Source organism: Micropterus salmoides, unplaced genomic scaffold (genome assembly GCF_014851395.1).
Source record: "Micropterus salmoides isolate LMB-PRFRI ecotype aquatic unplaced genomic scaffold, ASM1485139v1 Ms_hic_scaffold_3655, whole genome shotgun sequence".
In the NCBI taxonomy this organism is placed as follows: domain Eukaryota; kingdom Metazoa; phylum Chordata; class Actinopteri; order Centrarchiformes; family Centrarchidae; genus Micropterus; species Micropterus salmoides.
In genome coordinates, this window is record NW_024042990.1 from 5,802 (window position 1) to 28,507 (window position 22,706).

Here is a 22,706-nt window from a genome sequence, read left to right on the forward strand (position 1 = left end):
TGAAAACATTATGATGGAAATACTCACTGTTAATAACAGACAGAAGAACATGAGAGTTTTCACCATGTTGTGGTCCTCCCTTTGTTATGAACTGCTGACAGTAATAACAACCAACATCCTCGACTGTGACCTTCTTTATAACCAGAGAACAGTTCTCTGTAACACTCAGTCTGTCTGATTTAGATTTGGCTTCATTGTGAATCTGTCCAAGTTCAAACAGCGTTACTGCTGCTGTGTTTCCTGAACCACTGAAGATCCATGTAGTATATTCACAGTTTTTCTGACCGTCTATCACATTTTCACAAGGCAAAGTGACGTCATCTCCAACTCTGACAGTGAAGGAGAGGGGACGTTTTCCAGCTGCTGCTGTTGAGAAAATGATGAAAAATAAAGTGAATTGAGAAAATGTCTGTTATGTTCATAGTTAGTGACGATTATTTCTTTATCCTTAGTTTCCAAGAGTTCACTAAACTCACCACATTAGAAACAACAGATTTGGTTTTCTTAGTTAAATCAAATGTAGCTAATAAAGAATCTTTAATAATATTGATCAAGTTATTTTTTACAATGTGCCTTCCATTTATATATGTGATATATGTATTCTTACCTGTAAACTGAAGCACCGCTGGAAGAAATAAAGAAATCCATTTGAACTCAACCATCATGATTCTCTGAGTCTCTCCTTCTTCTGTCTCTTGTTCTCGTGCTCAGAACTGTCTGAGTTTCTAAACTAGTGCTTTAGTAGAGAGACGCTGCAGCTACTTCCTGTGGTTAGGATGATGTCACTTCCTCATAGTGACTTTTAGTCTGTTTTAGATTTCAGTCTCTCTGAATTTCTGTCGATGTCCAAACAGCCAAAAACTCTGTGACAGTTTTCACTTTTACATTTTGAAATGTAGTTTTCTCTCATCCACAGTGACTGACAGAGTCCCCAAATTCTTGATCAGCAACATGAGATGCAGCCATCAGAGTTCACACTTTGTTCATTCAGGTCTATTTGTGACAATGACGTGTTTCACCAAGCGAAAAGAAGAAGAAGAGGAAGTTGAAGTGAGAAGATTGTTAGTTAAGATAAATGTTTGCAATGATGCAACTTGTTTTCTTCAGATAGTGTTTATTAGAAAACAGACAGGATCCATGGTGATGTTTGACAGCACACATGAACAGACAGGTGAAGAGTCAAACTCCTCTCCCACCAGAATCTGACTCCTGATGTCCATGGTGCAATATGGTGATACTGTAGCAGCTGCTGAAGAACACAGATAAGATGATATTTTACTGCTCTGAGATCTGCTGGTTCCTCATTTTATCTTTTCAGGTCTTTTTTTTTAAGATTAAGGAAACTCAGCAGAAGTTGAATCAGGAAGACATCGTTCATGCTGACTCTATTTCTCCCCCTCTCTTCCTTTTTTCTGCTTCCAACTCCGTCATTAGATTGAGGGCGTTCATTCTTTCAGTTAAACCAATCAGAATTTGCCACAACCTCTGTGAGCCAATCATATTGTTGCTGTCAGACTTTCAAACTGTCTTTTCTCTCCTGGAGGACCCCGACCAGATAAAAGACTGCAGCATCACTCCAGCTCCAGGCCTCCCTCCCTCTCTCGCTCCAGCAGCTGGTGGATCAAGCAGTCTTCAGTGATCCCACTGAGCCCTTCACATCCATTCTGGTTCTGGCCTCTGTGGTCACAGCCCCTCCACCAGGTAGGCCATACATCCCTCTCACATTTCTTAAACTCTCCTGTTCCTTTTCCTTTTAATTCCTCTTTAAGCCTCTTTTTCATTTAAGTCTCTCCTGACTGAGCTGAATAGGAAGTGTTTTGGTGAGAATGTGGACATGAGACAAACAGGCGTTTATCAAATTCTGATGAAAACTACTTTAACCCCTGGATGTCCTGGTTTTGGTTGTGAGTTTGGTGATTTCCTGTTTTCTTTTGTTAAATCCTTCCTCGTGGGTCTTTGTCAGTTCACTTCCTGTCCTTGAGTTGATTTTTGTTTCCACCTGTGTCTCGTTTCCTCCACCTCTCTTGGGTATTTAAGTGTGTGTATTCCTTTTTGTCTAGTGTTGGCTCGCCTGTGTTTTACAATAAGCACGCCATTTGTTTTCACTCTGGAATTTGGGAGTTTTACCTGGCTAGGTAACTGAAAATGTTCAAATCCAGGTTTGTTGTTTCACATGTATGACTACTACTTTATTGAACGCAGATTACATTTCATTCACAGTTAACATGAGCTAGAGGAAATGAGATGTTTGCTAAGAAAAGAGTAAGTTGAAACTTGAAATGATAAGAATTATGAATTAGAGATGATAATGCAGACTGTATTTTATGATAGTGTCTTTGGTTCTGGTTCAGCATTGTGTGGGTCTGACTTTCTACAATACTTGGTGACTCCTGTTTGTGGCACCCATGAACTGGTGAACTTGATTCATCCTCATCTACAGACTGCAGACATTACGTTAAACAAACAAGGAGATTGTAGCTTTGTAAAGGTGCTTACAGACCAAAAGCGAAGTGAGCGTTGTGGGCGCTGCGTTTACATACAAAGTCAATGCAAAGACACAAAGCGCCACGATTTCCTGTCGGCCGCTGCCGGCTAGTGTTGTGACGTTCAAAGAACGTTTCGTTCATAAGACCTAATCGTGTGTATGACTCGGGAGGAACGGGTTGTCTCAGTGAGTGATTCGTTCATTTTCACGCGTGACACTTAACCCCTCGTTGCTCCAATGGCGTGCGACCTCTGACATATATAGCAATTGTAAGTCGCTTTGGATAAAACAACAGCTAAATCAATAAATGTAAATGTTGTTAGCGTAGGTTGGCACCCAGAGCTCTGTTGGACTAATACTTCATATTATATAAAAAACTGAACTTTACTTGGAGAAAAGAAAGTGAGGAAGTTGAACTACCTGGTGAATTCAGAAAATATGTGTCTGTAACTTTATTCCAGCTATCGTTGTACTTTACTGTGAACAAGTTAGCGTAGCATAGCCCTGATCGATCCAAACTCCATTCAGAAAACAAACCTTTTAGAAGTTGTTGTCCTGCTGACTTGCTGACAGACCTGACAAAGCATGAATTCATATGTTTAATAAATCTGCATCATATTGTTGTTATTTCAGCATCAGTTTGATCCGTTTACTGCAATTAAATCCCAGCAAAATGTTTACTTTGGTTTCATAGAGCTGTAGTAATGGTGTTTACTTAGTAGTTGTCCAGCGATAAAACACCCTCGAGGAAAGCGTTGCAAAGATTAAATTTGCGTTTGGTCTGAATGCAGGATAAGAGCTCAGTTCACTGAGGCAAACACCTGCTGTTTCCTTTACGACCTGAAAAAAAGTTGACCCCCCAGTTGTCACTGTATAATTCTCACTCTGTCTGAATCCTTGCTTTATCTGCTCCCTGCCTGACGTAACATGACACTGGAAGGTTAGAGGTCCTCCAGAGGGAAGGTTTACTACTAGAAGGGGACAAGAGGAGGGAGGTGGTTCTACTAGTAGAGGCAGAACATTCATAGTAAAGTGTCACGGGTCGGGGAGCTGAGTGCAGACTGAGTGAGGACCCAAATGCAGACAATGGCAAGGCGAGGAGGTTGCAGTTCAAAAACGTTTATTAATTCAAAAGACTAACTGAAACAGGCTTACAAGGAGCTCGAGGCAAAGTCCAAACAAAGGTAATCCAGAACACAAGGCGATCCAAAAACACAGGGAATAATCAAGAACAAGGAAAACAAAGGAACACTCAACATTAGACGCAAGGACGTGACAAAGACTGGAGAGACAAGCAGGCATAAATATACACAGGGACTAACGAGCGGGGCGGGAGCAACACAGGTGAGCGGGATCAGGACTAACGAGGCAGAGACAGAGAGACAAGCAGGCAGGCAGAGAGACAGCAGGGGGAAACAGAGAGAACACTTAGACAAGCAGACATGGGGCAGAGTGAATAACCAAGAAGACAGAAACACACACAAGTTACAAAGAACCAGAACCTAAACGAGAACACAGAACTAGAACACCGAGTACAGAGGAGACCAAACCACAATAATGCAAACAAGGACCAGGAATGAACACCAAAACATGAACTAAGGACATGGAACTAAACCCAGACTCCCAAACAAGACACACAGACGGGATCATGACAGAACCAGGCCGGCAGAGAGAGACAGTTAACCCAGAATACACAAGTACGACACAGGGCTGAGATGCAGAGCTAAACAGAACCAGTAAATGAACAAGGGAACACACAAGACTAAACAGGGAACACAAGACCAGGAGTAAACACAAAAGACATTAACTAATGTGCAGGACTAAGAACTAACTAAACAAGACTACACAGAGAAACACAGAACCAAAAACAGACTTAAACAGGAAAGACATGAACACAAAAACCACATTCCTAACAGTAAAGAATATTCACTTTCCATTATGACACCGTTAGTACATGAAGGAATCACAAAACACAATGTAGACTAAAGTGGTGAACATTTCTTTACTTGCAGTTTATATTGTTATCAGATATAATAAAGAGGAGACTGTTACTAGAGTTAAATGCTCGTTCCTGTTAAATGAAGCTGAAATCCAGCTGCTGTGTTCTGAACTGGCTGCAGAAAATAAAGATTTTCACAACTGATGCAGGAAAAGACATTTTATAAAACTCACAGTGGGCTTCCTGATATGAGATGAAATCAAGACTTGAATATTGTTGTTCAAAGTCAGACTGAAACAGAAACAGCTGAGCACAAAACACACAAACATTTCTCACACATGATAAATAAAAACAAAATCAGTAATAAAAACCTAAAAATGATCTGATGAGATTTTGTTATTGTTGAAGAAATACTGTGAGCCAGGTTCAGGTGTGTAGAAGTTTCAGAGACTGATGAAGACTTAACATAGCATGGTTTATTGAGCCCGGCCGAGGAGACACAGTGCCAGCATACAACATGTGAACACATCAAATGCCAACACCAAATCTGAAGGATGACATCTTTTGGTCCCTTTTATGTTTCTGTCTTCCCCTAGTGCCTGTAGGTTTCCCTATTAGCTCATCTTTAACTGGCCTTAACCCAGAACAACTCATCTATCTGATGTTTAGACTCCAGTGCTTCATCATGTTGGAATCTGTCACTACCCATGAGTTGTGCTCTAACCTGTGGAGCCAGTAGGTTCTTGGAAACATTCTTGTAGGACTCAACCTTGTATGATTACCGGAGAACACCGATATCTGCTAGCCTGACGCATGAGCTACTGACTCTACCTAATCAGTCTGTTGTTGTCTCGCTGACAAGGACGTGTGAGAAACACCTCGAGCTAGAAGGTCAGAAAACACTTACGGGGTCAGCTAAATTAAGGCTCACGCAGACGACACGACTTTCAGCGTCTGAGCTACAGAGAGCTGGAGGGGAGTAAAAAGTGTTTTGCGGTGAAAAGTAGCTGCCTGCTCTCATTGGCTGGATGTGGATGTCGAGTCGGCCGAATGTTCCAGATATTTGGATGCTAGATATCTGGCTGGCGTCTGCGATGTGTCAGAAATGTGTCGGGAAGCCGTTTTGAAGCGTCCTTGAGTAGTTCACACATAACGACTGGCGACCGCCGATCGATCTCTGATTTACCCCTGATCACAGCCTGACGGTCGCCGAGCGGCAAATCGGGCTTAAAACTGTGTGGTGTGAACTAGGCTTTACTCTAAGCTAGACCTGTCTGACCTTTCCTTGTTACATAAACAAAGCACCTTAAGAAATCTTCTCAACAGTTCTCTAAAGGCTTCAGCTACTCGTGTAAATGTGCTGTTATTTAACTGCAGTGGAGTCTTTTCTCTGATGAGCTGATGTTGATATGGAAGTTGTTGATCAGTGGAGTCTGACAGAGGCAGAAGGGTCTCCATCGTTTTCATAGTTCACCACACCATCATCTTCATCTTCATCATTATTCACCTGTGAAACACAAACAAACCCTCACTGTGACACACTTTAACTGACAACTTTCACATCACTGACCCACATTTAACACAAGGAGATAAGAAATAACCTGACAGCACCTGAACGCACCGTCAGCTACTGTTACATGTTTCTGCCACTGAGAGAGGAAGTTTTTGTGTGGTAACGAAGGACACGCAGAAGGAAATTAAGTAACTGATTAAAGTAAAATAAATAAATATGAGTAAATATAAAGTAGGCTACCCCAAACTGTCACATGTTCCTGCAGCTGACTGACCAGAGAGGGAGTGTTTATGTGGTACCCCAAATCCAAAATGTTCCTCCCAGTTTACTGCTGATGTTTTGAAACTGAACACAGTTCAATCAGACCCTGAACGCACCATTAGTTACTATAACGGTGGGCACGTAATAAACAGGGCTGGAAACGTGCGCACGCCACTTCCCAAGCAAAGGTTGTGATCTATAAAAAACAAACTTGATGGGAAAATGTGCGTCCCGTAAGTAAACTCTGAACCATGCGTACGCACATAAAGAGGAGAAATGAGAAACATGGCAGAAGGATGAAACTGTTTGAAATGAAGGCCTACTACTGTGTAGCATATATAGAAATATTACCTCTGAGTAGTATAGGCTTAAAGCCTTTCTAAATAATCACACACTCGTTTGATTGATTTCCCCTGAAGTGCGCAATAAAAAAACATAATTTAAGATAATTTGCGGAGCACAAAAAGAACCATGACTGAGGATAATAAACACAAACAGAGATTCTGTTTCTGCAAGAGAACACCTCAAATATGTTGGACATTTAATCAGGAATCATATTAATTAATACGCCTACTTGCATGCATTGAATTTATTCTCATAAATAAGGTGAACAGGAGGACAAATTATATTTAAATTGATGCCGTCTTCAGTGCGTCAGTCGAGCAAATAGGAGAGCAGAGTTTCATGTGTTGTAATCACATGTTCGTTTCCTTATCGAGCCAAACGCTGAGCGCCAGCGTGTGGATGTGATGCGCTGCTTGTAAAAACACATTATGGAAAAATAACACTATTTTATTGTCATTTACAACAAGTCACCGGCTATTTCTTTTAACTCATCGCCAGCCTCGTTAAGGGAGTGGACTGTTTGTGTCGCCTAAATAAATGTTTAAACACAGGTGGAATGCATTTGGTTTACTCTCTTTTCAAACGGGGGATCTTGGGTACCTGGGTCATCCCCAGCCAGTGATGTCACTACTCAAGAGGGAGGCCCCTTCCTGCAGATTGGTTATAAAGGGGTGGAGCTCCGGCGCCCCCTTTCCTCCGGTGCGTGAAAGTGTGTTTTTTTACCCACCAAACAACAAGCTTCAGCTTCACCAAAGGAACATCAGTGTCACACTGAGTTAAATCTCCTTTTGTAGCTTCACTGTCAGAATTTGCCTCCTTTTCTTCCTGCAGTCAGGACGTATTAATATTAACGAGGGGCGTTTCACTGACCATTCACAGGCAACTATGGGCGTTTGAAGGGTCGGACATGGAGCTCCCTATGCGCCACATTTCAAGTTGGTTGTGATTTGTAAAGGGAACTAGCTTACAACTGTGCGTACGGTTTTATACGTCTGAATATTTTTTGGCGTACGCCATTTTTGGCTTTTGGGCGCACGTACACTTTTTAGTGAGGTTTCTACACACAGTTTTATAAATGATCTTTATCTGACTGGCTGCTGGACAGTTTGTATTGGAAATAAATTTTATAGTAGTACAGTAACGTGGACGTTGCTTTTGGAAATAAAACTAAACTATCTGTGTTGTTTAAAGCTGCTAGAGGTTAAGTGAGAAAATACTGCATGATGTGATGTATTTAGGTGAACTGACCCTTTAATCTGGAATAATGTTCAGTTTGTATTGACACTGTGTCAAAGACGTGTTGATTCAGATCTATGGCGTCTTTGGAGGCTGTAGTTTGTGTTGGTGTTGTAATTAAACTGTCATGTTTATCTAATATTTGCATCCATTTAATTTTTATTGTAACATTCTTTTGTTTAAATTTTATATGCAATGAATCCTGTGAACTTTGCTGCTACGGCCACTTCAGTACAACTCAGTGAGTCCTGTTTCTGTTTGTCTTCTTCTATCTATATCTACACTTCAGAATGAAGAACAGATGTCACAAACACTGGTTTGCTGTGTAAAGTACCAACTGTAAAAACATTATAAACTCACTGTGTTTTCATCCATCTGTGTTTTTGTCCCTGAAAAGAAAAGAGAAAGAGTCGACTTTAGTTTCCACAGTGAAAATCCAGCTTTATCAAAACTTCCTGTTTCTGAGTTTCATCTGTGAATGTTCTCACCTTTAGTTCTTGTCCAGATGTTGACTGCCACAACAATTATTATGAGTGCTGCTAAACCCACAGACACAATGATGAACCTCCAGAACGATTCTGAAAACATTAGAAACATTTTGACTGCACAGTTCAGTTCTGTTTGAAATCCTGCAGCTAAAGTAGCAACGAATCACAGACTTTCATCAGCTCACAGTTTTCCCGCATGTCTTTGCTAACTGTGAATGTAGTCGTCTGATTTGTGAGCAGCAGTGGATCTTGTGGATTGAGCAACAACAACTGAGTGAGACTGACTGAATAAGAGAATATCTCCACCCACAGCCGAGCGTCGCTCTGACATTCAGACTTTAGACTCCAGAAGAGGAGAAAGAGAGAGAATGTAATCACTTTCCATTTTCTGATTTATACTTTGATGACTTTAAATCAACATATAAAATCAATAAAAAAAAGTTTGTTTTAGTTCAGTACGGGGAGAGAAAGAGGCTGACAGGAAGACAGAGAGACTCTAGAGAAAGATGAGTTACTACCTTGTAGTTTTGTTGAAGCATCATTGGTTGTTGATTTTGTGTTTTCAGTTGTTGTTGTTGCTGGTTTAGTTGTTGCTGGTTTAGTTGTTGATGTTGTTGCTGGTTTAGATGTCAGAGATATTGCGAGAGAAAGAAAACAAGAGGAAAATTCATCACTGTGAAAAGTCATCAAATAAACAAATGTTTTGGTGTTTTTAATCATCTTGAACAGGGGTGTGTTTCCCAAAAGCATCGTTGCTGACTGCGGTAGCAACTTCCTTGGTTGGAACTTTGCAGCTGCGACGCAACTGTTTCCTAAAACCCTAGTTGGAACTACGGAGGTAACTAAGTTGGTAACTTACACGGTACGAACCATCGTTAAGCGACGCAGGTGTTCCCTGAAACCATAGTTCAGACGAACGTTCGCACCAACTGTTGTTAAGTTGCATAGTTGGAACTACAGCTCCTGACCTGTGGTTAGAAGCTTAGTTCACGGTGACTACGTCACAGAGAGCAGAAAATGCAGTGTTAGGAGGTGGATGTGATGTGTTTTAAGCAGGGAATGTTAGATAATCCTGCTGTACAAACATATTTAAGGTCAATTTAAAATAAATGTAGTTGTAAAAGTACTTTTAAATGTATTTGTGGGGTCATGGGTAGGGTTGCATTGATTCAGTAGGCTACTAAGTATCTCAGTGTAGACCATCTACAAACAGCAGGTGTTTTTCTCATAGATTACCCGTCTGCTCACAATAACTTAATTTAATATTAGTCACCCAGTACAAAGGTTAAAGGACAAAACGGAGAATGTAAAGACAAGACTTTTAATATTACCTACATGTATACGTTTCTGGGCCTCTGGGGAAGATGGGTGTTCTCTAGTCTTCATTACAAACATAAAAAGGGACAGCATAAAATCCATGAAAGTACTGTAATGAATAAATCCCTGAGAGTTTTCGTTGCCTTTATAACAAAGATAAATAGAGAACTCACGGGAGTCGTATCTGTCTCAATAGAGAACATGCGTAAGCTCAGACACTTAGCGCACTGAGCTGTTCTCAAAACCTAGATGTCAGATGCCAAGAGATTCATAATAGTGTTACAGTGTTGACACAAAGATACTAAACCTATTTCACTAAATGTCTTGTAATCGCTAATAGTTCTTAATTTTTTCTTCTCAGTTATAGCCGATATTTAGGCTAAATAAAATGATTAGGTTATATATTATTTATATTGTTGATTTCATTAACACTATTGTTGATTTTCTTGTTATTGCCGGTACGACAATAATATAAAAAGCCTAAATAATAAGTTAGCAAAATAATGTCACTTAATATCGGTCACAACTGACATATTTTAGCAGAATATGACAACATTTTCTGAGTTTCGTGCTGTGAAAGTAAGACGAACACACCTGGAAACATGTTAGTTCGAACTACGTTTGCTCAAACTAAGTTAGTTCAAGGTATGACAGTTTAGGGAAACGGTCGTACTTCAGATGTTTGTTAGTTTAGATAGTCAATGCTACCTTCCGTGGTTGTTTGGGAAACGCAAGAGTAAAGTTAACTTCATCACTGTGATCATAATTATTGTAATGTTTCAGTATATTGTTCTAACAAGACAGTTTGAGCTGAAAACATTATGATGGAAATACTCACTGATAATAACAGACAGAAGAACCAGAGAGTCTGGAACTTGTTGTTGCCATGATATGAACTGTTGACAGTGATAACGACCAACATCCTCGACTGTGACCTTCTTTATAACCAGAGAACAGTTCTCTGTAACACTCAATCTGTCTGATTTAGATTTGGCATCTTTGTAAATCTGCCCAAGTTCAAACAGCAGTACTGCTGGTTTGTTTCCTGAACCACTTAAGACCCATGTAGTATATTCACAGTTTTTCTGACCGTCTTTCACATTTTCACAAGGCAAAGTGACGTCATCTCCAACTCTGACAGTGAAGGAGAGGGGAAGTTTTCCAGCTGCTGCTGTTGAGAAAATGATGAAAAATAAAGTGAAATGAGAAAATGTCTGTTATGTTCATAGTTAGTGACGATTATTTCTTTATCCTTAGTTTCCAAGAGTTCACTAAACTCACCACATTAGAAACAACAGATTTGGTTTTCTTAGTTAAATCAAATGTAGCTAATAAAGAATCTTTAATAATATTGATCAAGTTATTTTTTACAATGTGCCTTCCATTTATATATGTGATATATGTATTCTTACCTGTAAACTGAAGCACCGCTGGAAGAAATAAAGAAATCCATTTGAACTCAACCATCATGATTCTCTGAGTCTCTCCTTCTTCTGTCTCTTGTTCTCGTGCTCAGAACTGTCTGAGTTTCTAAACTAGTGCTTTAGTAGAGAGACGCAGCAGCTACTTCCTGTGGTTAGGATGATGTCACTTCCTCATAGTGACTTTTAGTCTGTTTTAGATTTCAGTCTCTCTGAATTTCTTGTCGATGTCCAAACAGCCAAAAACTCTGTGACAGTTTTCACTTTTATATTTTGAAATGTAGTTTTCTCTCATCCACAGTGACTGACAGAGACCCCAAATTCTTGATCAGCAACATGAGATGCAGCCATCAGAGTTCACACTTTGTTCATTCAGGTCTATTTGTGACAATGACGTGTTTCACCAAGCGAAAAGAAGAAGAAGAGGAAGCTGAAGGCGTGAAGATTGTTAGTTAAATAAATGTTTGCAATGATGCAACTTGTTTTCTTCAGATAGTGTTTATTAGAAAACAGACAGGATCCATGGTGATGTTTGACAGCACACATGAACAGACAGGTGAAGAGTCAAACTCCTCTCCCACCAGAATCTGACTCCTGATGTCCATGGTGCAATATGGTGATACTGTAGCAGCTGCTGAAGAACACAGATAAGATGATATTTTACTGCTCTGAGATCTGCTGGTTCCTCATTTTATCTTTGCGGCTCTTTTTTTCTGAGAATTGAAGCTCAGCATCGTTCATGCTGACTCTAAAAAAGTTACCGTAAGGCAGGATGTTGCCAGCAGCTGGGGGAAAAGAATGTTTTATGTTTCGCAGCATTGGTGGTTGTAAACTGTGCTAAAACTCTCTACTGCTAAATAAGAAAAATAAAGTTAGCTTCTGCCTAATTCATACACGAACGGCAGATATGCTTAATGCTTTGAATGTGCCATGTTGGCTACAACTCATTTCAGTGTACAAAATGAAAATATAAACTAGGTGTTGCCATTTAGGTAAATGCTGTTTCATGAAAGCATTTGTGGTTGTGAACTTTGTTAATTTGTTCTCTCTAATCATCTAAATAAATCAATATGAAAAGCTAGGTTACCATACAACCCTTTCTTCTTTCCTCTCAAGGTGCTTTGCTTAAATTTCTAAGCCCAGTGAGCCCACCTCCAAAAGATGTCTCCACAGATGAATGTCGGGTGGATGTGCTGCCTGTACAGTGAGCTCTTTCATCTTGTTGGATATTTTGAATTTTGTGTTCCTAATTACTACAGTATTTTTCCAGCTGTTCATCAGGATGGTGGATGTGTTTTGCATTTAAAATAATTAATTATTATGAATGTGTTTTCATAATAATGATATAATATTTTTGATTAAAGTGTATGAAATGTGTCAGTATGTTCCTCACCAGCTTCCCTTGCTAAGCATTAACTCAGTCCTCCATTAGGGTCTGAGCTGCTTGTATCTGATGCTGCCTGTACATCTCTGGCTGTGCTTTTACTGGAGGTAAGAGATGTGATTGGACCAGCCCAATGTCAGTATAGGCCGATGCTTGATCGTTAAAAAAACAGTTCGGCCAATATAAATAAATAATTTGACTTGTAGCCTACTGGATGAGAGGAGCTCACTGCTGTTCATCAGAGGAAGAAAACCGAAACTGAAAACACTTGTGATCAGACAGAAATATCACCACAATTCCACACTAATGTTCACTTCAGCACTTCTGATAAAGTGCAGATCACATCCGCTTTAGAGGGAATGAAGCATCCTGGAGCAGAGAGACAGTCAAACAGAGCAAAGTGTCTCTGAGCGAGTGGGAGAGACAGCAGGACACAGAGGACAGGTGTCATGATGTTCTCTCACTACTTTACTCTTTGTGTAACAAATACACTGACCGACAACATTTATAATTAAATGTATTGATTACAATTTTGCCAGGGACAATTCACAAGTCGCGGATAAGCCCTGAAGCTGTGAGCAATGCTCTCTCTGTCTCTCTCTCTCTCTTGCTCTTCTAAAACTCATTATTTCGAGTAGCCTCGCTCTTTGAAGACCTGCGAGACAGGCTGCATCATGAAGATTATTGCATATTAACATGAAAATATTTTTGTTGCTGTTGTTGAGTTACATTCGGGGCTAAAGCCGCGGGAAAATGACCTGGAGACGTCGATGGCAAAGCCTTTGGTTTTGCTGTTGTAAACACAACTGTTACTGTTGTATTAAGTACTTTTATCATTTTTAAAATATAATTTTAATTTAACTGCTCTGAATTGAATGACAAAATTCAAAAAAGGGCTCATAAGTAATAATAATAAGTATCAGTACAAGCCTTTTTAACGATTTTATAAAGGCACACTATGTTTTTTTTAATACTGTAACAATGATAGTTTAAAGTAATAGTAGCAGACTCTTCTTCAAACTGGCCTAAACTTGGTTTTTAAATAGTTTTTAGTCAAATTACAAAAATAAGAGCAGACCTCTTGAGGCCCGTGAAACCTCAAACTGTAAGAATGAAGTGAACAGAGCACTATTGTTTATATTTCTGTGGACAGAAGTAATTTACTTAATTTAAGTAAGATTACTTCTACAGGCTACACACAGCAATATAAACAACTGTGCATGCTCTCTTCACGACGTTCTTGTAAAATACATCCAACCAAAAGCACAGCGCTGCAAAACCCCACTTACCGGCTGTATGGAAGGAGTCCTGAAGGTGCTGCTGAATCAATAAAGGTGTCTGAGAGTGAAGGCTGGATTTTTAATTTCCATGAGCTGTAAGCCATAATGATCAAGATTAAAACAACAAAAGGCCTGAAATATTTCACTTTGTGGAATGAAGCTAGAAAGTTTCACTTTGACTTAAATTATGAAAATAAAAATAACTTGTCTGTGATATTCAAATTTGATATTCAAAGATGCACTATCCACCTTCTTTAATTTAGGGAAATCAGTTTTGAAAAAACAAATGGTGTGTCTCCACCTCCCTGATGGAAAAGTGACCACAGACCCAACAGAGATGAGGAAGCATAATGGATTACTAACTAGATCATCTTTGTATGAACTTGTAAATGTACTTAATTACACTCCACTACTGGAAGTATTTAAATTCATGTGCAAAAATATCAGTCTGTTCAGTAGATGTTGAGATTTCTTTGAATTAAAAACAAAAGAAACAGAAACACAGACTGACCTCACGATGGCGCTCTGGAGTCAACAGCCAGCAGAGAGCTCTCTCTGTCTCTCACAGTATAGCTTTGTCCCTAACTCTTAACCATCACAACTAAATGACCCAAACCTTCATTGAACTTAAACTTATTTAATCTTCACCCTAAAACACTCTTTTAAAGGTCTGTCCCAAAGTGAGGACCAGACAAAATGTCCTCACTCCCAAGGTCTCAAACTCTAATTGGTCCTGACAATTATAATTACAGACACACAGAACGGGAGAAAGTCAATAATTATTTCAATAATCTTCAGGCTGTTCTTTGTTCAGCATGTTTGGAGATTTAAAATGTGTCTGTGGACGAACTGAACCTGGAAACTGTGGTCATGTTTGTCCTCACAACATAACATAAAACCATGAAACATTAAATACAAACATTGTAATGGTAAAAAAAATCCATCCTCTGTCCTTTCCTAAACACTTTTCCTTGACTTTGATGGAAAACGTCATGAGGTCAAGGAAAGATGTGAAGGAGAATTCATAAAAGACAACCGCGGTGCTCAGAGAACCAGGCTGCACTTACACCAGCTTCTTTTTAACCAACTTTATTTATAACACGCGGAAGATGAGTACAGTGACAAACTCAATGCTGCTCACTTCAAAAGGTTTCCTGTCCAACACAGAATCACACCTCCTAAGAAAGGATGTTTCATTTGGTACATTTAACCATCAGTTAGGCTGCTCATAGGAAGTAACAACAACATAGATACTGCTGAAAAAACAAAAAGGATTAAAATGCTGACACAATATAATAACAAAATATACAAGTAGAGAAAGTTGAGTGAATTATACTCAAACATAAATATAGAGTTTCCTGGGATGGGTGCTTTTGATATTTTTATACATTTGTTAAATAGATGCTCTGTTGTTTCTACAGGTGCATCTCAGTTTTTTAAATTCATAATTATAATTAAAGTTATAAATATATATAAAAATTGACCTGAGAATCAATTCAAAACACCTGCAAATGTTTCCTGATCCTTTAATCTCTCAGTCTGGTTCAGTTCAAATAAACTTTCTAAGATATTGTAATTTTTTTAGATGCTCCTGTACATTTATGGGTGTCTATCGTGGTGAAACTAATGGTGAGTCGCTCTAAAGGCTGCTGTTGCAAGGAATTGTGGGAAAGCATTATCTCCTTTCCTTTCATAAAGAACTGTCCAGTGTAGCCTTTGCTAAAGGAGCTAAGAAAGGAAGCATTTAACAGCCTTTACTTACCATTTAGCATTGTCACAAAAAGTTCACACTTTATTTGTGTCAATGACCCGTTTCACCACATGAAAGGAAGAAGAAGTTGTTGAAGGTGTGAAGAGCTCTGGAGGTGTTAAACCTCTACAGAAATATAGGTGTTAAAATGACTGCATATCAAACAATAACAGCTGATACAGAAATAACAGTAAAAACTAATACATGTTTAACTACAACACAGCACTAGCACATTAAAGTGCCTGACAGCAAGTTCATCAAGCTAAATGTCCCATATATTATCATAAAATAATTCAAATAATAAAACATTTATCAGTTCTCAGTGTAAATTACCTGTAATGATATGAGCTGTAACTACACTGTGGTCTCTTATTTGTTTGGTTAGTTGACGGTGGCGTAGAGGTCGCTGGGATCAGCTGAGGCTCCAGCAGAAGAAGAGGAAGCTTTCACGCTGCTGTAGGTCACTGTGTTGTTGTCAGGTAGTCTCTGGTTACCAGGTAAATAAATCACAGAGAAATATTTCAGGTGTGTGTTAAAAAAATAAAATATATTAAAAATAAATTAAATAATAAAACAGTAAGCGTGTGTGTATGTTAAAAAAAATATTAAAAATAAAATAAATAAATAAAATAGTAAGCATGTGTATGTGTTTAAACAAAAAATATATAGATATTAAAAATTTAAAAAATAAATAAATAATACGGTAAGCATGTGTGTGTGTGTTAAAAAATAAAAATATTAAAAATAAAATAAATAAATAAAACAGTAAGCGTGTGTGTATGTTAAAAAAAATATATTAAAAAATAAAATAAAATAAAAGTAAGGTGTGTGTGTGTGTGTTAAAAATTAATATATTAAAATAAAATAAATAAATAAAATAGTAAGCGTGTATGTGAGCGGTGTGTGATTAAAAAACTAAAAATATATTAAAATAAAATAAATAAATAAAACAGTAAGCGTGTGTGGTGTTTAAACAAAAATACATATAGATATTAAAATTTAAATTAAATAAATAAATAAAACGGTAAGCATGTGTGTGTGTGTTAAAAAATAAAAATATATTAAAAATAAATAGTAAGCGTGTGTGTGTTAAAAAAAAATATATTAAAAATAAAATAAATAAATAAAACACTAAGCGTCTGTGTGTTAAAAAAATATATATTAAAAATAAAATAAAATAAAACAGTAAGTGTGTGTATGGTGTGTGTGTGTGTGTGTGTTTAAAAAACTAAAAATATATAAAATAAAATAAATAAAACGGTAAGTGTGTGTATGTGTGTGTGTGTGTGTGTGTGTGTGTGTGTGTGTGTTAAAAAACTAAAATATATTAAAAATAAAATAAATAAATAAAACGGTAAGTGTGTGTGTGTGTGTGTGTGTGTGTGTTTAAAAAACTAAAAATATATTAAAAATAAATAAATAATAAAACGGTAAGTGTGTGTATGTGTGTATGTGTGTGTGTGTGTTTAAAAAACTAAAAATATATTAAAAATAAAATAAATAAATAAAACGGTAAGCATGTGTGTGTTAAAAAAATATATATTAAAAATAAAATAAATAAAACAGTAAGTGTGTGTGTGTGTGTTTAAAAAACTAAAAATATATAAAAATAAAATAAATAAATAAAACGGTAAGCATGTGTGTGTGTTAAAAAATACATATATTAAAAATAAAATAAAACAGTAAGTGTGTGTGTGTGTGTGTGTGTGTGTGTGTGTGTGCGTGTTTAAAAAAACAAAATATATTAAAAATAAAATAAATACAAAAACAGTAAGCGTGTGGTGTGTTTAAAAAAAATATGTCTATTAAAAATTAAAATAAAATAAAGAAGAAAATGGTAAGCGTGTGTGGTGTGTTAAAAAATAAAAATATATTAAAAATAAAATAATAAATAAAACGGTAAGCATGTGTGTGTGTTAACAAAATATATTAAAAAATTTAATTAAAATAAAATAAATAAATAAAACGGTAAGCGTGTGTGTGTGTGTGTGTGTGTTAAAAAAATAAAAAAATAAAAATAAAATAAATAAATGAAACAGTAACGTCTGTGTGTTTTTCATTCTCCCATCACACCAGTTCTGCAACCTCAGTACCAGACAAGCACTTTAAGAGGAAGAACAGGGAAACAAACAATGAAAGAAGAGGAATAGGAAAAGAAACACATGGCATTAAAATGGCGTATGTCTAAATTGTATGGTTGAAGAAACAGCCGGTCTACTTTCAACACGGGGCATCATTCTTCCAATGACTGTTGGCACGACAATATCGGCAGGTGTCAGTTTTAAATGATGCACTACGCCCTCCATTACAGATAAAAACCCTGGGCTACCTGAGCAGAAGACTCCCCCCTATACCCATGCTAACTTCAACAATGACTATCTAGCCAACTCCCCCCCTAGTCTTCGTGCAGCTAATTGTGGAGGGTACTTATGCACTCGAAACCAGTGGGGTGAAAAAGGGCAACCAGAAAGCCAGTGACCCCATCACAGCCGCGGAGGTGCTCCCGAGCAAAGCTCTACTGCTCACACTAGAAAACCCAGCTAAGGTCCAACAAAACAAATTCAGCCAGCAGAGCTAAACCACTGACAAAAGGACTGTCGTGAACAAACCAGTGTGGATTTGTTCATTTTATATCAAATAAATTTGGAACTTTACTAGCTTTTTTTATTTCTTTTGTTTGTTAAAAGTTATCAGACTGTTAAGTTACTTTAATTCAAGAACAACCAAGTTCTTTTAAGTTATTCCGTCGAGCTACCTTACACTGCTCCCACCGAAGCCCGGACCCAGCCACGTGGGCCCGCCTTGCCAGCAGTAACCCAAAGGACATCCAAACCAGAACAGCCTAACTGCCAGGCCGAGGACGGTCAACACTGGACTGTTTTTCTTCATTCAGACACGGAGAACCTCCGGAAAATTCCCTAGCAGAGAGCCAGGAATCGGGCAGCTAGCGTGGGGACCCGTGCAACAGGCCAAGACAGGCCAGCGACACACAGTAAGGCAAACCAAGGCATTCTGTGATCAGTGATGTCCAATAGTCTGCTGATCCATTATCTTTAGTCCTTAAACTCATAGCCAAATTTAACTGAGTATCATCAACTGCTTTCATTAGTTCTCTTTCTTCCTATGAATCAAATTCTTCCCCAAATTCTTGATCAGCAGTATGAGATGCAGCCAACAGTAAAGATGTCAGAGGTCAGAGGTCACAGCAGCCTGACAAAGATCCACCATCTACAAACACATACGACAAAGTCACTGATCACGAGACAAAGGAATATGTTTCTGCACTGAGCCAAACTAACACTGAAACAAACAAACTATATTAAGGCTCAAGTTCACAGTTTGTTCAGTCCGGTGTGTTTGTGACAATGACGAGTTTCATCTCCTTAAAAGAAGAAGAAGAGGAAGTTGACGTGTGAAGATTGTTGGTTAAGATAAATGTTGTTTTCTTCAGAACGTGTCACCCAGTGCAGCAGTGAAGGTCACTGACTGGTTTTAATAGTACTTTTCGTGGGATTTGTTGAAAATAATAAAAATATTGCTAATCATCAGATTGTTCCTTTAATCAGTCAGGTGTCATTCTTCACTGTATAAAGTTGTTTTCCTGAGCTAAATGTGTCACTTTACTTAAAGCAAACAATTACGTGTTATAAGTTCTTATAATTAGTTCATATGGTATCATGTCCACCTGTAATATATTATACAGGGATAGATATTTTAACACTTAAAGCAAACAAAGACACACTATATAACATTAAATATTACTATAAGTTATTATTCCATTTTATATCACTAAGTCTAAATGGTGACTAAAGTGTATTCATAAGGAGGCAGAGTCGGTGGTTATAATGTGTTATGGAACATGGTCGGAGATTGTTAAACTGCTGTTACTATTAGTTATAAAACATTAAATCAGAAGGTCATAATACGTTATGAACTTTGCTATAGCGCCTAATGCATGTTTGTAAGTGATTATAAAAACTATTATAATGTCTTATGGATGCATTATATCGTGTTATAAATATATGCATAAGTCATTATAGCGATGACCTTCATAGAAAGTGATACAGTTCAGTGTTTAAGTTTTAGTTACATCTAGTGGGTAACTAAAACTCAGATGGTCATTCTTCTGACTTCAGTGTGTGTTCATGTGCTCTTAAGTCTGAATGTGGAATCAACAAATCTCATTTACACTGGAGACATGTGTCCCCACCACATTTTGAAATGGCTGATGTTGTTCTGAAAAATAGCTTGCACCAAGAAATGTGAACTAACAAATAAAAATGCTTTGAGAAACGTTTATTTGCAATTTAAATATAGAAAAAACAAATGTGCATTGTCCAAAAATTGCAGCTGAATACTGCATCATATTCTGTTATATTTTTATACATTTACACCCTTAATTTCTTTTGTACTATTACAGCAGTGGTTTTAATTTTTATTACAGTTTTAATTAATTTAAATGGTCGGGGGGGCAGACGCCGTCACTATGAAGTTTTGGTAAAAGCTGAAATGGAAGCGCAGAGAAGTGTGTAACACTCTGTCTCCTTAAGGGGGCGTTCAAGTTGGAATTTACGACTGGAAACTGGGAAAATCCAACTTCATGTGTCAAATGCAGCATTATTACCTGCTGTTCTGACTCTGCCTGCCTGGATCAAGTAAAACTGAACTTGGTCTTTATATTTCCTGTTCTGACTCGTAGGAACGGCTTCACCACTGCCAGTTTCCTCTGAAACATGACAGTTAGAATAAACTATATTTAGATTCACACTGAGCCTCAAGTTCACACTTTTTATTTGTGTCAATGACCCGTTTCACCACATGAAAGGAAGAAGGTGAAGGTGTGAAGAGCTCTGGAGGTGTTAAACCTCTACAGAAATATAGGTGTTAAAATGACTGCATATCAAACAATAACAGCTGATACAGAAATAACAGTAAAAACTAATACATGTTTAACTACAACACAGCACTAGCACATTAAAGTGCCTGACAGCAAGTTCATCAAGCTAAATGTCCCATATATTATCATAAAATAATTCAAATAATAAAACATTTATCAGTTCTCAGTGTAAATTACCTGTAATGATATGAGCTGTAACTACACTGTGGTCTCTTATTTGTTTGGTTTGTTGACGGTGGCGTAGAGGTCGCTGGGATCAGCTGAGGCTCCAGCAGAAGAAGAGGAAGCTTTCACGCTGCTGTAGGTCACTGTGTTGTTGTCAGGTAGTCTCTGGTTCCCAGGTAAATAAATCACAGAGAAATATTTCAGCTCTAAACTTACAGGTTATGTTAATCAGTGTGAACAAATGTTGGTCTGAATGTTCTCACCTCGAGCTCTGATGAGAAGAACAGTAATCACAGTAATTAGGAGGAGTTCAGCCACACGCATAACCAACATTATGTAGTCCAGAGCAGAACAATCTGCACGAGCTGTAGAACAGAAAAAAATCAACAAGAACTAAATGAAACACTTAAAAGTTAGATTCATGTGTTTATTATGGGAGAGAAAGAGGCTGACAGGAAGACAGAGAGACTCCAGAGAAAGATGAGTTACTACCTTGTAGTTTTGTTGAAGTATCGTTGGTTGGAAGACAAAACACTGATCAGTCCTGGCTAAATAAGCTCTGAAGAGAGCTGCACAGGTGCAGCCCAATCAGCCTCCCTGCCTGCAGCCTCCTGCAGGAGAAGGAAGGGGTCGTAACATCCCCCCCTTAAGAACAAGGTTCTTCTAAGAACCTTGAATTTGGCATAGAGCAGTTAGCAGTACAATATACACTCATAACCATTCATGTTACAATATAATCAAGCTGATCCATAATTTATCAACACATTACCCATGTGCCATACTTTACTAATCAAGCTGCATTCAATTCAAATTCAATTCAAATTAGCTTTATTGGCATGAATGTGTAACAACAATATTGCCAAAGCATCATACATACAACACAAGAACAATCAACCCCATACATTTCATTAAACAAGTAATTAAAGCGTAAAGCAATCAAAGCGTATATGTGTGTGTGTTTAAAAAAATATATTAAAAATTTTAATTAAATAAATAAATAAAACGGTAAGCTTGTGTGTGTGTGTGTGTGTGTGTGTGTGTGTGTGTGTGTGTGTGTGTGTGTTAAAAAAATAATATAAAATATAAATATATAATAATAATATAATAAATATAAATTAAATAAATGAAACGAGCACTTTAAGAGGAAGAACAGGGAAACAAACAAAGAGAGTAGAGGAATAGGAAAAGAAACACATGGCATTAAAATGGCGTATGTCTAAATTGTATGGTTGAAGAAACAGCCGGTCTACTTTCAACACGGGGCATCATTCTTCCAATGACCGTTGGCACGACAATATCGGCAGGTGTCAGTTTTAAATGATGCACTACGCCCTCCATTACAGATAAAACCCTGGGCTACCTGAGCAGAAGACTCCCCCTATACCCATGCTAACTTCAACAATGACTATCTAGCCAACTCCCCCCTAGTCTTCGTGCAGCTAATTGTGGAGGGTACTTATGCACTCGAAACCAGTGGGGTGAAAAAGGGCAACCAGAAAGCCAGTGACCCCGTCACAGCCGCGGAGGTGCTCCCGAGCAAAGCTCTACCCACGTTCACCGCCACCTAAACCACCACACCACGAAGGGAAATCGCTGTTAAGCCTAACAGGGGAAAGTTCTCCTGCTCACACTAGAAAACCCAGCTAAGGTCCAACAAAACAAATTCAGCCAGCAGAGCTAAACCACTGACAAAAGGACCATGAACCTCTCTCCTACGGAGCTTTAACTGACCTAACCAAACCTGACATTTACCTCACAGACTGGTAAACAAATACCAAAATAGCTGGATGCTACACAAAACAAGCCGATCAACACCAAATAACAACAAGTTCCAGACGAGCCCCCACTTGTCACAAGCCAGCTCTTAGCCCGTGACAAAAAGGAGGTGAGACACAACAGGTTTGCACGCAAATGGTAGGATTTATAATAAAAGTAAAAGAAGGGTCAAATGATCACCAAAAATATGTTGTGTGGAAAAGTATGAATATCAGTTGTGTCAGCAGTGAATGGATGAGTGTGTGTGTGTGTGTGTGTGTGTGTGTGTGTGTGTGTGTGTGTGTGTGTGTGTGTGTGTGTGTGTGTGTGTGTGTGTGTGTGTGGTCAGGATAAACCAAAAAGACACAAAACAAACCCAGTCAGACGCTGACTTAGGAGGAGAGAGAACAAAAGACTGATCAGTCCTGGCTAAATAAGCTCTGAAGAGAGCTGCACAGGTGATTGCCCAA

General features: G+C 38.1%; 2 long non-coding RNA genes across 2 annotated transcripts; one reads left to right on the forward strand and one right to left on the reverse strand.

The window, feature by feature from the left end:
• Positions 1 to 1,403: 1,403 nt before the first annotated feature.
• Positions 1,404 to 20,734, forward strand: LOC119884762. Its single transcript, XR_005441069.1, has 3 exons — positions 1,404 to 1,701; positions 15,805 to 15,944; positions 20,686 to 20,734. It is a non-coding gene; the product is annotated as an uncharacterized LOC119884762 (long non-coding RNA).
• On the reverse strand, positions 20,587 to 21,306 carry LOC119884761. The gene is made up of 3 exons (XR_005441068.1): positions 20,974 to 21,306; positions 20,745 to 20,846; positions 20,587 to 20,646 (listed from the first exon to the last, which is right to left on the reverse strand). It is a non-coding gene; the product is annotated as an uncharacterized LOC119884761 (long non-coding RNA).
• Between the last annotated feature and the right edge of the window lie 1,400 nt (positions 21,307 to 22,706).